At 40.3% G+C, this 13011-nt stretch overlaps 1 protein-coding gene across 1 annotated transcript in view; it reads right to left on the bottom strand.

The window, feature by feature from the left end:
- The window catches only part of APOO (apolipoprotein O), a 69162-nt gene that overhangs the window by 53626 nt on the left and 2525 nt on the right, over window positions 1-13011 (bottom strand). The window lies entirely within an intron of this gene.

Below are 13011 nucleotides of genomic sequence, written 5' to 3'. Positions count from 1 at the left end.
TCATTAGAACAGTCTCTGTAAAGAGTAACAAAAGAAACAGAGGTTTGGATCATAAGGATGATTTCTCATTCCACATTACAATCTTTTCAGTTATACTCATAATTAGCTACAATCTATGAGCTTCCCAGGTGGCTCAGTGGTAAAGAATCAGCCTGCCAAGCAGGAGACCTGGATTGGATCCCTGGGTCAGGAAGATCCCTTGGAGAAGGAAATGGCCACCCAGTCCAGTGCTCTTGCCTGGGAAATCCCATAGACAGAGGAATCTGGTGGGCTACAATCCACGGGGTCACAAAGAGTCAGACACAACTGAGTGTCTAAACAACAACAGCTACAATCTCTAGATGGAACAAATACAAGCAACCATAAACCATGACTTTTACATATCAACATTCTCAATCCAGAAGCTCTCTTTTAATCTCAAGATCAGATGGGGTTTCAACGATAATCTACTCAAAATAAATAACCTGGTAGCAAAACTGTAGAAATAAATCTAATGCTTTAATTACTGCCCATTTTAGCTATTATATAACTAGCTGTCACATAACCGGTACACTAAAATGTGTAGCTATTTCCAAAGTTATTGGTTAACATCACTTTTGTATCTATCACTGTGGGTGGAAAATAAATGGCATTTGGGAACATTTTAAAAGTAAATGCCATTTAAAATTAGATATTCCTATATTTACAGGAGACGAGGCACAATTATGCAATTTCTCCCTATTTGTTACATTACTTCTTTGATCCTCAATCAACCTTTTCTGCAAAAATTTCCATCTGAAAGCATTTTTCACTTAGAAACAAAATGCTTTTAATCTGATTCTTTCCAGTTGTTTAAGAGGGAAAAATCTGATAGGGATTTTTTTTTTTACGTCTGTGAAAACTGACAATACTTTTGAGGTTATTCATGTTCTAAAAAAAGAACATAAAACAAAAAATAGATTATGTAAAAGAATTTAGGGTAAAACAAATGATGAAAACAATAAACAATTTTGCCCAAATCAGGCTGTATTGCTGTCCTTAGTAATGAGCCATAAACTGAATAAAAAATAAAGAGAAACTAAATGAGTCTGCATTCTCCAAACATCAAAAGAATATGCCTCTCCCCATAATAAGCATTCAGTACAGTACTTACATTTGATACAGCAATCCTTTCTAATCTGGAGGGTCACACACCAAACCGGTAACAAAGGCTTTCTCTTAGAAGAGGATTAGAGGGACACAGATGATGGAAAACAGATAATTATCATAACTGTACTGTTTGACTTTTTACAAGGAAAAGTTATTTTAGCATGATTTACACTATTTTTCAAATTATTTCCTCACCTCATACCCCTCAGGGTGGCTACTATGAAAAAAGAAACAGAAAATAAACGTGCTGGAGAAGATAAGAGAGAAACTGGAGCCCTTGTGCATTCATTATTGGTGGGATTATAAAATGGTACAATCACTAAGGAAAACAACATGGAAACGCTTCAAAAAATTAAAAGCAGAATTATTGTATGACCCATTAATTCCCCTTCTGGATATAAATGCAAAAGAATTGAAAGCAGGGCCTCAAGGATGTATTTGCACACCCATGTTCATTATTTACAACAAATAAAAGGTGAGAAGTCACCCAACTGTCCATGGACAGATAAATGGCTAAGCAAATGCCATATATACATACAATGGAATATTAGAACCTTAAGTGAAATAAGTCAGTCACAAAGACAAATACTGTATGATTTCATCTATATGAAGCATCTAAAGTAGTCAAATTCATAGAAACAGAAAGCAAAATGGTGGTTACCAGGGGTTGTAGGGAAGGAGAAAATGTGGAGTTTTTGTTGAATGGGTACAGAGATTTGGTTTGGTAACATGAAAATCTTTTCTACAACAATGTGAATATATGTAACACACTTGAACAATACACTTAAAATGGTTAAGCTAGTAAATTTTATGTTATATGAGTTTTATCACCATAATTAAAAAGTATGGAACTTAAGAAAAATGATTAAGGTACACAACACCAAAAAAAGCAACCAGAAAAAAAATACAGTATACCTTTTCCTTCTCAAAAATAATTTTTCTCTCCAAAGTAGTAACCTTGATAGATCATATCAGAACTTACTGTAACTATTTATATAACAAATTAATAAAGGAAATTGACTTTCAATATGTGATCATACAGCTTTCGTTTCTAAATGCCTTCACATCAAATTTTAAGACTGTAAGAAAATGTCTCAATATATCTGAAATAAAAGCAGATTAAAAAATGAAATAAATAAGATTTTTTTTAAAGGGGTGGGGGATTTGTGAGGTTTTTTAAAATATCAAACTAAGGATGTCTATATAAGTATGCCCAGAAATGAGTCTGAGAAAGATATGACAGTGGTTATATACAGGTGGTGGGATTAAGGATGATTCTTTAGAATTAACTGAATATCCTGAAGTTTTTACAATGAATATTAATTTTATAACATGCAAGAAACAAAAATGGCTGGCTCCTGAGGATATTCTAAACAATCTGCCAGAGAATGCAAGGGTAATTCCAAATGAAAAAGGATAAAATGTTTTGATCAGATGACATTTCTGGAATAAATATACTGATCAGTGACGGCATGTTTGGAAGAAATGTATTGACAAGGTAATTAAATCTGTCCTCTTAATAATGACTATTTTGACAGGCCCTCATTTGCATGTAGAAATCTGGGAGCCCTTACACTTCAACAAGACAAACCACAATCATTTCGATCTGTTTCACAGTGAAGGGACTATAAAGTTAGTATTTTAAGAGTTCAGACTTTAACCAACGAAAAGAAAAACTGTCTTCCAACTATGACAAACATAGAACTACCTTATGAGAAACTCTGAATTCTGTTAATTCTGTGCTGGGGTAACTGATATTTCCTAGTTCCTCCTCATCCACTATAAACACACTGTGATCTAAAGAGATAAGGGAAGAAAAAAACCAAGGGTATTTTCAAGATTAACTTTTTTTTTTTTCTCAGAAAACCACCTCCTATTTTATCATTGGAGGGCAGAATTCACCACAAAATTAGGTCAGCAAAGCAAAGCAAATATGTTTCACCTGCAATTGTTTCATCTTTTAAAATAGTTACAGAATTTTGTTGAATTCACACAAAAATAAATAAATAAATAAACTTGTCTGATAAACAGGAAGGAAACCTCAGAGCCAAAGAGTGAGATAATTGTTCATTCGGGCCGGTTTTGAGTCATCTGGTTAGGCTGTACTGGTTTCACAGACTTGGAACAAAGATGACATATAATTTACCATGTAGCAAATTTATTCTGAACTTCCTCATTCAGACAGAAATTTAACAGTGCTTACCTAAACCCGAATGGCATCCCAAGATCCATTCAATCTTTTCTAAGTTAAGGAAATATAGGCAGCAAAAAAAGAAAAAAAAACACACAAGGAATAATTACTTCAAGACTTCCCTTTCAAATGCTTCTACATTTTCTAAAAACTAAAAGGATTTCCATCTTCTAAGAGGAAGAGGTATTCTGTCAAAGTAAAGTCTATCTAGACCCAGGTTTCTTTTCCTAACAGACCACTGTGTGCACAGAGAACGTTGAACTCAGTGACAACTGCCCTCAACCTCATCTCAGTTATTCACAGGCTTTTTATCCTTCAAAGAAAAGGAAACTGCAAAATTCTTTTGTTAAAAAACAAAAATCGTGAGCAAGGCTCAAATCAGCTGATGACAGTCTAGACTCATAATGAAAATCTCTGTGAAAATAAGGAACAAAAACAGGAAAAGTCAATATTTGGACTAAACACAGCAACTTTTAACAGTGCTCCCAAACCATGTGACTCTACCAACAGGCTCAGTGTCAATATTTGCCAAGTGAGGTAAGCCATTGGCAAACGATTTAGGAAACTTGTTGGAGTCCTATCACTTGGTGTTCACCTACTCACTCACCAGTTTAACCCATGTCATCAAATGACACATGAAGCAGCACCTTTAATGGGAAAGGAGAGTCATTTCAGCAAGCTCAAGAAAAGCAAGCTGTTATTTCACAAGACTGATATCTACAGAGTCGGCGGGGGGGGAGAAAAATGAACCTTTATTGTTTTCATATATCCTATTTTAAAAGATTGTTCAAAGGAATGAATAGGAACATCTGAAAAAAAGAAATCACCGTGTCTGTGTCCCAACTAAAGCAGTGAACATGTACTTGTAAACCTGTCTCTAGCTCCCACAGAGGGTTCCTCATCCTCACCCAACCAAACAAAGACGTCCTTAAGTTGGAGCCAGTGAGGGCTTGGAACAAAACAAACCGCTTGCTTCAAAGAGTGAGAAAGAAGTAGGAAGACAAAGGGTGGCTGTATTCAAAGTGCCTTTAAAACAATATTCATTCAAAATATAACTTTCTGTCTATAGTGCTATTCTCATGAAAACACAGCTTAATATTCAAAGTTATAGGCTGTCAGCATAACGAAAACTAGACAACCCTTGCTCTAAATTCCTCCTTCTACAAGTTTTAGTGTACAATGAACCAAGTTTTGAAATCCACCACACTAAGTAATTGGCAGTTCAAGGTTTCTAATAAAACTGGCATGAGGCCATGTAGCAAAAGTGAAAAACAAGTAGTTTCCAAATTCTAAAATATATCTCAAGACTGAGTTTTTTTCCTCCCTGAAAATATCCATATGAAGTTTCATGTTGTATGCACTAACCATAAATTTCCACTTTAGCATTACTGGGGGAAATCAACTGATACAAACTCTAATTCCTTTATTAAAAAAAATCTTTTGGCACTTTCCTGTCATATTATAAGTCAATTCTCAAGTTTTTGAAGTAGGTATGTATCATTGCTACAGAGATTTCTTGTGCATCTAACTACTTGCAGTAATTTTAAATGTACTGTACAAACAAGTATCAAAGTTCATTTCTCAGGCTCTAAGAAGTCCCAGCTAGCCTAGAAAGGACATGGGTGCGGAGTACATATACATGTAATTAAAACATTAAACCTTTAAATCATAAAAAGTCAGTAAATATACATAGGTCTCATGGGGCAATAAATTTATCACAAATGTCCAGTGCATTATCTACTGTTCCCCATTTTGTCTCTGCTCCCCGTTCTTTTAGGGTATAATTCATCTACTTCCTCCTTCTCTTCTTCCATTGTTAGCTGCACATGAGAAGCTATTTGCATTTTCAAAGAGTGGTACAGTGTCCTGAGCAGAATTCAGTTCCAAATGAGAAGTGGATTTACTCAAGTTTGAGCTACTTTTTACAGCCCTGGGTCGACAGTGCTAACCTGAAACTCTAGATCATTTTGGTGGACAGGTATGGTGCAAAAGGGATCAAAAGTACCTTACATCGGTTTAGTGCTTGGCAGTTTACCATTCTTCCTACATATGTTATTGCATCTAAACCTTCCAACAACCCTGTGCCATATGTGGGGCCTGTTACTGTCCCCACAGCACCTTGATAAGGGGACTTGGGGAGATAAAGAAACCTCATTAAAGTTGCTCAGCCAGAAAACAGAAACACAACCAGAACCTGAGCCTGTGCTTTCTGACTGCAGCCTGCGGTACAGAGCAGTTTTTCCTTCTCCTTTGTGATCTACCACCCAACATCTTTGAAGGGTAAGAAAGGAAGAATATTCAGTTAGTTCTGCATGTAAATATGTTTTTATGTGAGCAAAATGTATTCACTATAATTCCTCAAGGAAAGTTCCCTCAGAGATACTTAAACTGTAAGGGCAAAAAAAATCTTTATTTCAAAATATGTGACATTTAATATACAAGTAAAATAAAGTTACAGTACTTCTTTTCCAATTTACAGATGGGTTTTCCTTTTCCATTTATCAGTGTAATTCTCCCCTCAGTTTATATTAGTAACATACTATTCATGATAAGAAAATTTATTTCAGAAGGACAGGCAATAAAGGCATTACATCAAGACCAAACAGTCACAAAGCATATGCGAGGTAATAACACCTTATAGCCAAGGATACAGTCACCTCAGGCCCTTCTGAGCAGTGAGCTCTGAGTACAGGTCACATCTCCGTCCCACAGGAAGGAAGTGACATAGACCAGCTCTCACTAGGCTATCTTCTGGCCCTTGAGGCACTTGATGATTCCTTTACCTTCAGCCCACATCTCCTCTCAGGAAAACTCCACCTTCCTGGGTTCCATGTTAACTGATTACTTCCATGTTAACTGATTACCACCTCTAATGTCCACAGAAACGTCTACAAGTCCAACCTATTCAAAAGCAAGTTATCATCTCTTTCAAGCCAAACTCAGCCTTCTTCCACTTTCCCATCTCATTCAATAGTTCTAACAGCCACTCAATTTTCCAAGCCAAAAGCCTGGGCAGCATCCTGAAATTCTCTTTCTCCCAACTCTGCCATATCCAATCAAATACCAAGTTTTGACATTAAAAAATAAATTAGGAAAGTCCCAAGACTGTGCACCACCATAACACTACCATAGCAGCCACCTATACAAGACACCAACTAAAAGATATTAACAGCTCATGTCTACAGAGCACTTACTTTGTACCAAACGCTGCGCTAAACTCTGGGTCTGAGTTAATTTAAATCCACACAACAATGTAAGGTTGGTACTAGTCTTTTGTGGCGGGGGCGGGGGGGGGGGGCGGTGCTGCACCAACTGGCATGTGGAATCTTAGCTCCCTGGCCAGGGATTGAACTTGAGCCCCCTTCATTGGAAGCACAGAGTCTTAACCACTGGACTATCAGGGAAGTCCCAGGTTGCAACTAGTCCTATCCTTTTACAGATGAGGACAAAGCTACAGAACACTAGTATCTCACCCCAGGTTACACGGTGAAGCCCAGGTTTTATCCTGGCACTGAACTTTCACCTGTGTCCTTGCATGAGCTTTTTCTCTCTGCTTAAGAAGGCTCTTTCAACCTTGTCTGCCCCATTTCAAAGACCAGGACCAGAGCATGTTCTCCTCTACCAAGTCTCCTGATGCCCCCTGCTGGTGCTTGTTCCTCTAAGTCAGTACTTCTCAAGTTTGGCTACATGCCCTACAAACTAGATGCCTAGAGCTCAACCTGAGATTCTGATGGCATTGGTCCGGTGCAGTCTGGGCACAGGGACTTATAAAAAACTACCCAGTGAGGGCTTCCCTGGATGTCCAGTGGTTAAGAATCCGCCTGCCAATGCAGGGGACACAGATCCGATCCCTGGTCTGGGAAGATGCTTGGGGCAACAAAGCCCATGAGCCACAAATACCGAAGCCTGCACTACCGAAGCCTGCGCTCCACAAGGAGCCTCGGATCTCCACAACTGGAGAAAGCCCTTGTGCAGCAACAAAGACCCAAGGCAGCCAAAAATAAAAATAGACAAAATTTTTATAAAACTACCCAGGTGAGTCTAACATGCAGTCAAGGTTGAGAACTACTGCTCTACATTTCCCTGACTCTTACATCAGAGCACTTGTCCCAGTGCATCCAAATGAACTATCCCTATCTGTGCCGCTGATCGCATCATGAGCTCCTAAAACCTAGGTTTCACAGTCACCTGAGGGGCTTTTTCAAAACTAGAGGTTCCTAGACCTCACTGAAAAACTCGATCAGATCCATGAGCAGCACCTTGGAGACTGTCTGCTATGTGGCCAAATTTGGGGATTCTCTCCCAGGTTAAAAAACAAAAAACAAAAACGGGTCGTTTCATTTACACCTGGCAAGGTACAGTACAGTGCCCAACTCATAGATGAACTAACTGTGATAGACATATGTGCAATGAATGAAATCTAGTAACATGAATCTGGAGACTGGGTGTATGAAGTCAATATTCAAGCTTCTGGCAGCAGCACCTGGAAAATCTGCTTCCTGCAATAGAATGTAAATACTGGAAAAAAGTGAAAGTGTTAGTCACTTAAGTCGTGTCTGATTCTTTGCAACCCCATTGACTAGCCCGCCAGGCCCCTCTGTCCATGGGATTTCCCAGGCAAAAATACTGGAGTGGGTTGCCATTTTCTTCTCCAGGGGGTTTTCCTGACCCAGGGATCCAACCTGTGTCTCTGGCATTGCAGGCAGATTCTTTACCATCTGAGCTACCAGGGAAGCCAAAGCACTAAACACTGGGCAGCTTTTCAAACGTGTTTTGTAATCCACCAGTGCCCCCTACTGACTTGAAGATGGATAGCTAAACCAAAATAGTGCGTTTCAATATTTTAATTGTATATGCATATAACATATGGCATCACCGACTTGAAGGACATGAGTTTGAGCAAGCTCCGGGAGTTGGTAGAGAGGGAAGCCTGGCGTGCTGCAGTCCATGGGGTCACAAACAGTTGGACGTGACTGAGAGACTGAACTGAACTGATACACGTAACCAGCCACGAAAACTTTACTTTTTCCATCAATACCTATATCATCAACTCTTCTGCCCTCCAGTCCTAGCTGACACAAGCTGATAAACCTGTTCAGTCCCTACCATTTGCTCATCCCCACTCCCAGGCTGCAATCATAAGAGAGGGCTAGTAGCAGCTCTCAGCAGAGCCCTCAAAGCCTCTCACTTATCTTTTTTGTTCTTTGGTCAATGCCTCTTCCAAATCTCACCATGCTCATAAAATCACTCACCTGGAAAACACCAAAACAACCATTCATTTCCCAATTTGCCTCAGTTTTTGCTATTCAAATTATGAAAGGAGACAAGCAGCATCTAAATCACCCAGGAGCCTGTCAAAAAAAAATGGAGACTCTGAGGCCCCCACCCAGACCTCCTGGATCAGAATCTGCATTTTAACAAGAGGTCGCATGCACATTGAAGTTTGAGGAGCACTGGTCCTCACCTACTAGATTTGACACCTCCATTTAAAAAAATATTTGATTATTTATATATTTATTCGTCTGCATGAGGTCTTAGTTGCAGCACTCAGGATCTTCATTTTGGCCCACAGACTTTCTAGTTGCGGTGTGTGGGCTTAATTCCTCTGAGGCATGCGGGATCTTAGTTCTCCAACCAGGGATTGAACCCACGTCCTCTGCATTGCAAGGCAGATTCTTAACCACTAGACTACCAGGGAAGTCCCAACACTGACATTTATGACAAATAATTTTCTAAGTAACTCCTGCTATTGGGTTGGCCAAAAAGTTCATTCAGGGTTTTCCGATACCAGCTTGCAGAAAAACTCAAACTTGTTGGCCAACCCAGTATCTTGAAGTAAAATTCATCACCCAGCTACACATATGTGTTTTGTGTATTAAGTCGCTTCAGTATGTCCAACTCTTTGCAATCCTATGGACTGTAGCCCATTAGGCTCCTCTGTCCATGGGATTCTCCAGGCAAGAATACTGGAGTGGGTTGCCATTTCCTCCTTCAGGGAATCTTCCCGACCCAGGGATCGAACCCACATCTCTTATGTCTCCTGCATTGACAGGCGAGTTCTTTACCACTAGCGCCACCTGGGAAGCCCTACACATATAAGTCCAAAAAAAGAGACCAATATATTGATTTGATGGTAACACAATGGAGAACGAAAAGGAAAGATTTATAAGCATTATATTGCAGCATGTTCAACACAACTAAAAGATGTGAAGAACAGGGACTTCCCTGGCAGTCCAGTGGTTAGGACTCTATGCTTCCACTGCAGGGGGCACAGGTTCAATCCCTGTTTGGGGACCTAAGATCCCGCATGTAACATGGCATGCCTCCCCCAAATTTTTTAATAAAAAAGATGTGAAGAACCAACCAAGTTTCTAAAACATACCCAAGGCGGGTGATACCATCTAGTTGAGAAGCAGTGGTCTATCACTGCCATCCTTCTTTCCCTACCATCTCACAAGTGGAAGGGACTCTCTCTCCTCCTTTTCAAAGCTGAGGGATTCTCTTTTGTAAAAGTTTCTTCCCTACGTTCTTCCCAAGGCCATGGAGTGTGTGTGTTTGCGTGCATGCACACTCAGCCATGTCCAACTCTCTGCGACATCATGGACTGTAGCCTGCCATGTTTCTCTATCTATGGAATTTTCCCGAGGCCATAAACACTGCCAAATCTTGAATACTGTAACAACCACAAAACAACTCTAAAATCTTGACCAAACATGTCCCTCTAATTACTATATTCTCCCTACTTCCCTTGACAGTCAATCTTCTAAATTGCATTAATTCATCTTTCAGTCACCAACCCATATTAATCTAGTTTTCACTTCCACCAGTAAACCTACATGTATAAAGATCATGAAAGTCTTCCAACCAAATTGCCCAAATAAGTGAACACTTCTCCAAACCCATCTAACTCATCTTTCTGTAACAGACATTGCTGTTGCACATCCAGTTTCCAGTGTCCTATTGTGTTCATGGATTCATTTCTCTCCCAAGTGATTAAGGCAGAGTGACCCCATCCTGAGCTGATTCTGTTTTGTCTAAGCCCATCAGGTCATGCCATTCCCCTGGCACTGGCTATTGGGTAAGGTGCAGACACCTGACATAAGCTGATCCAATCAGATTGAAGGAAGAGTGTAATCCAAGCCTGAAGTTTTGTCCTCTCTTGCTCTAGTGGATGAGAAAGTGTATATTACTAGTAGTCACCTTGCAAACTTAAGGAGAACCAATCTTACTGTGGAACGCCAAGAAAAGAGATGGGGACCTTGAAGACACTGTTGACCCACTGGAATTCACCCTTCCTCTGGATTTTGTGAGATAATTCTCCTTACTGTTTATGCCATTGGGTTTTCCCAAATTGAAAGCATCTACTCCTTGGAAGGAAAGTTATGACCAACCTAGATAGCATATTCAAAAGCAGAGACATTACTTTGTCAACAAAGGTCTGTCCAGTCAATGCTATGGTTTTTCCAGTGGTCATGTATGGATGTGAGAGTTGGACTATAAAGAAGGTTGAGTGCCGAAGAATTGATGCTTTTGAACTGTGGTGTTGGAGAAGACTCTTGAGAGTCTCTTGGATTGCAAGGAGATCCAACCAGTCCATCCAGTCCTGGATGTTCATTGGAAGGACTGATATTGAAGCTGAAACTCCAATACTTTGGCCACCTGATGCGAAGAGCTGACTCATTTGAAAAGACCCTGATGCTGGGAAAGATTGAGGGCAGGAAGAGAAGGGGACGACAGAGGATGAGATGGTTGGATGGCATCACTGATTCAATGGACATGGGTTTGGGTGGACTCCGGGAGTTGGTGATGGACAGGGAGGCCTGGCATGCTGCAGTCCCTGGGGTGGCAAAGGGTCAGACACGACTGAGCGACTGAACTGAACTGAACATCCCTGAACTTCCCTCTCTTCATTTTCTAAATATCACTCTTATGACCCTACTTCTACTTATCAAAAGTTGTTTTTCAAAAATTTCTGGCCTCCCCTCTTCCTCCTCCTTACATTTTGGTATCCACCAAGGTTTGTTTGAGCTTTTCTACTCAAAAAAAAAAAGTTTCAACAATTTCAGCTCCCTTTATCCTTTCCTTGATACAGCAGAATTTAAGTCAGTGACACTTTCCCAATGGAGTACCACTGCTGCTGTTCCCCAACTCAATCAGTTGAGGAACTCCTGTCTCTCAAAACTTGCCTCGTCTGAAGTCCCCAGGGCTTCCTTGCTCTTTTGCATCATAGACCTGTTCAGCAGTCTGATGAGCACTTTGGACCCCTTCTCCAAAAAATGCTTCTAATTGCATAAAATGCCAATTACAGTGCAGTATAATTGTTTTTAAGACCAAAAATCTGATACAGTAATGTGTTTATTAGCTCATTAAATAAAAGTGAGTCTTATAACTACTATAATTTTGATGTAATGATGAATATAAATGATATTTGGAGATCTGCAACAACTATAATGTGATATGACAATGTTTGTGACATGCACTGGTCCTACTGACTTCAACTGGTGACAGGTACTGCTAATACTACTGTAGCTTGTTGCTGTAGTTGCTTATTAAATGAATTGCTCCCAATGAACCCTATGTCCTCACATCTATGCTCTGTGTAGTCCCCCACCATACTGACTCTGGGTTGGCTATGTAACTTGTCTTGACATCAGCAAATGTGATGCAAGCAGGTGTTCATGCCTCAGGACAAGCCTTCTTGGAAACCAGTAACCATGTGAGGAGGCCCAAGATAGCCATACTGACGGGCCCCAGGCCCAAAGATACGGGAGAAAGGCCACCTTGTAGTCTAGCCACCAGCTGAATTTATAACTGCCCAGCCAACCTATAGGTGGTGAGAAATAAAAAATCATTGTGGTTTTATCCAAAAATGGATAACTGAAACAGTTACCTACATTCATAACTGAAGGAAATGATAAACTTCACCAGAAGATTAGTGAAAAAGATTATATTTTCCCATCAAAGTTCAGGGACCCCCGAATTCTACCCACAGACCCTCTGAGGGAATGAGATCCACAGGTTGAGAACTCCTAGGAGAAGACAATGGCACCCCACTCCAGTACTCTTGCCTGGAAAATTCCATGGACGGAAGAGCCTGGTAGGCTGCAGTCCATGGGGTCGCTAAGAGTCGGACACGACTGAGCGACTTCACTTTCACTTTCACGCATTGGAGAAGGACATGGCAACCCACTTCAGTGTTTTTGCCTGGAGAATCCCAGGGACAAAGGAGCCTGGTAGGAGGCCGTCTATGGGGTCGCACAGAGTCGGACATGACTGAAGCGAATTAGCAGCAGCAGCAGGAGCAGTAAGACAGATCCTACTCTCCTTTTTACTACCACAGTACATTAATAACAATATAAAGTGATCATAGCATATCCTTAGTTGTTGCAACCCTAAAACTGAGCCAAACTCCTAGCACATAAGTGTTTCAACACAAATTTATGAAATGAATGCAAGATGCTTTTGTGATCTGTTGTTCTAACTAAATTGTGAGCTGCCTGAAAACAAAATAAAAGCAAATACTTAGATGTCACTCCTATGTGTCAGGGCCTCTTCCAAGTGCTTCACACCTAATGTATTTATTTTTTTTAACAACCCTACGAGGTAGAAGCTGGTTCCCCAATTTCACCAACAGGAAATCAGGCGCAGAAAGGCCAAGTGACTTGCCCAAGGTCACCCAGCTGGAAAGTGGC

The sequence above is a fragment of the Capricornis sumatraensis genome, chromosome X, assembly GCF_032405125.1.
Source record: "Capricornis sumatraensis isolate serow.1 chromosome X, serow.2, whole genome shotgun sequence".
In the NCBI taxonomy this organism is placed as follows: Eukaryota; Metazoa; Chordata; class Mammalia; order Artiodactyla; family Bovidae; genus Capricornis; species Capricornis sumatraensis.
The sequence above is the reverse complement of the archived record's forward strand: the minus strand, read 5'-3'. Positions and strand labels throughout refer to the sequence as shown.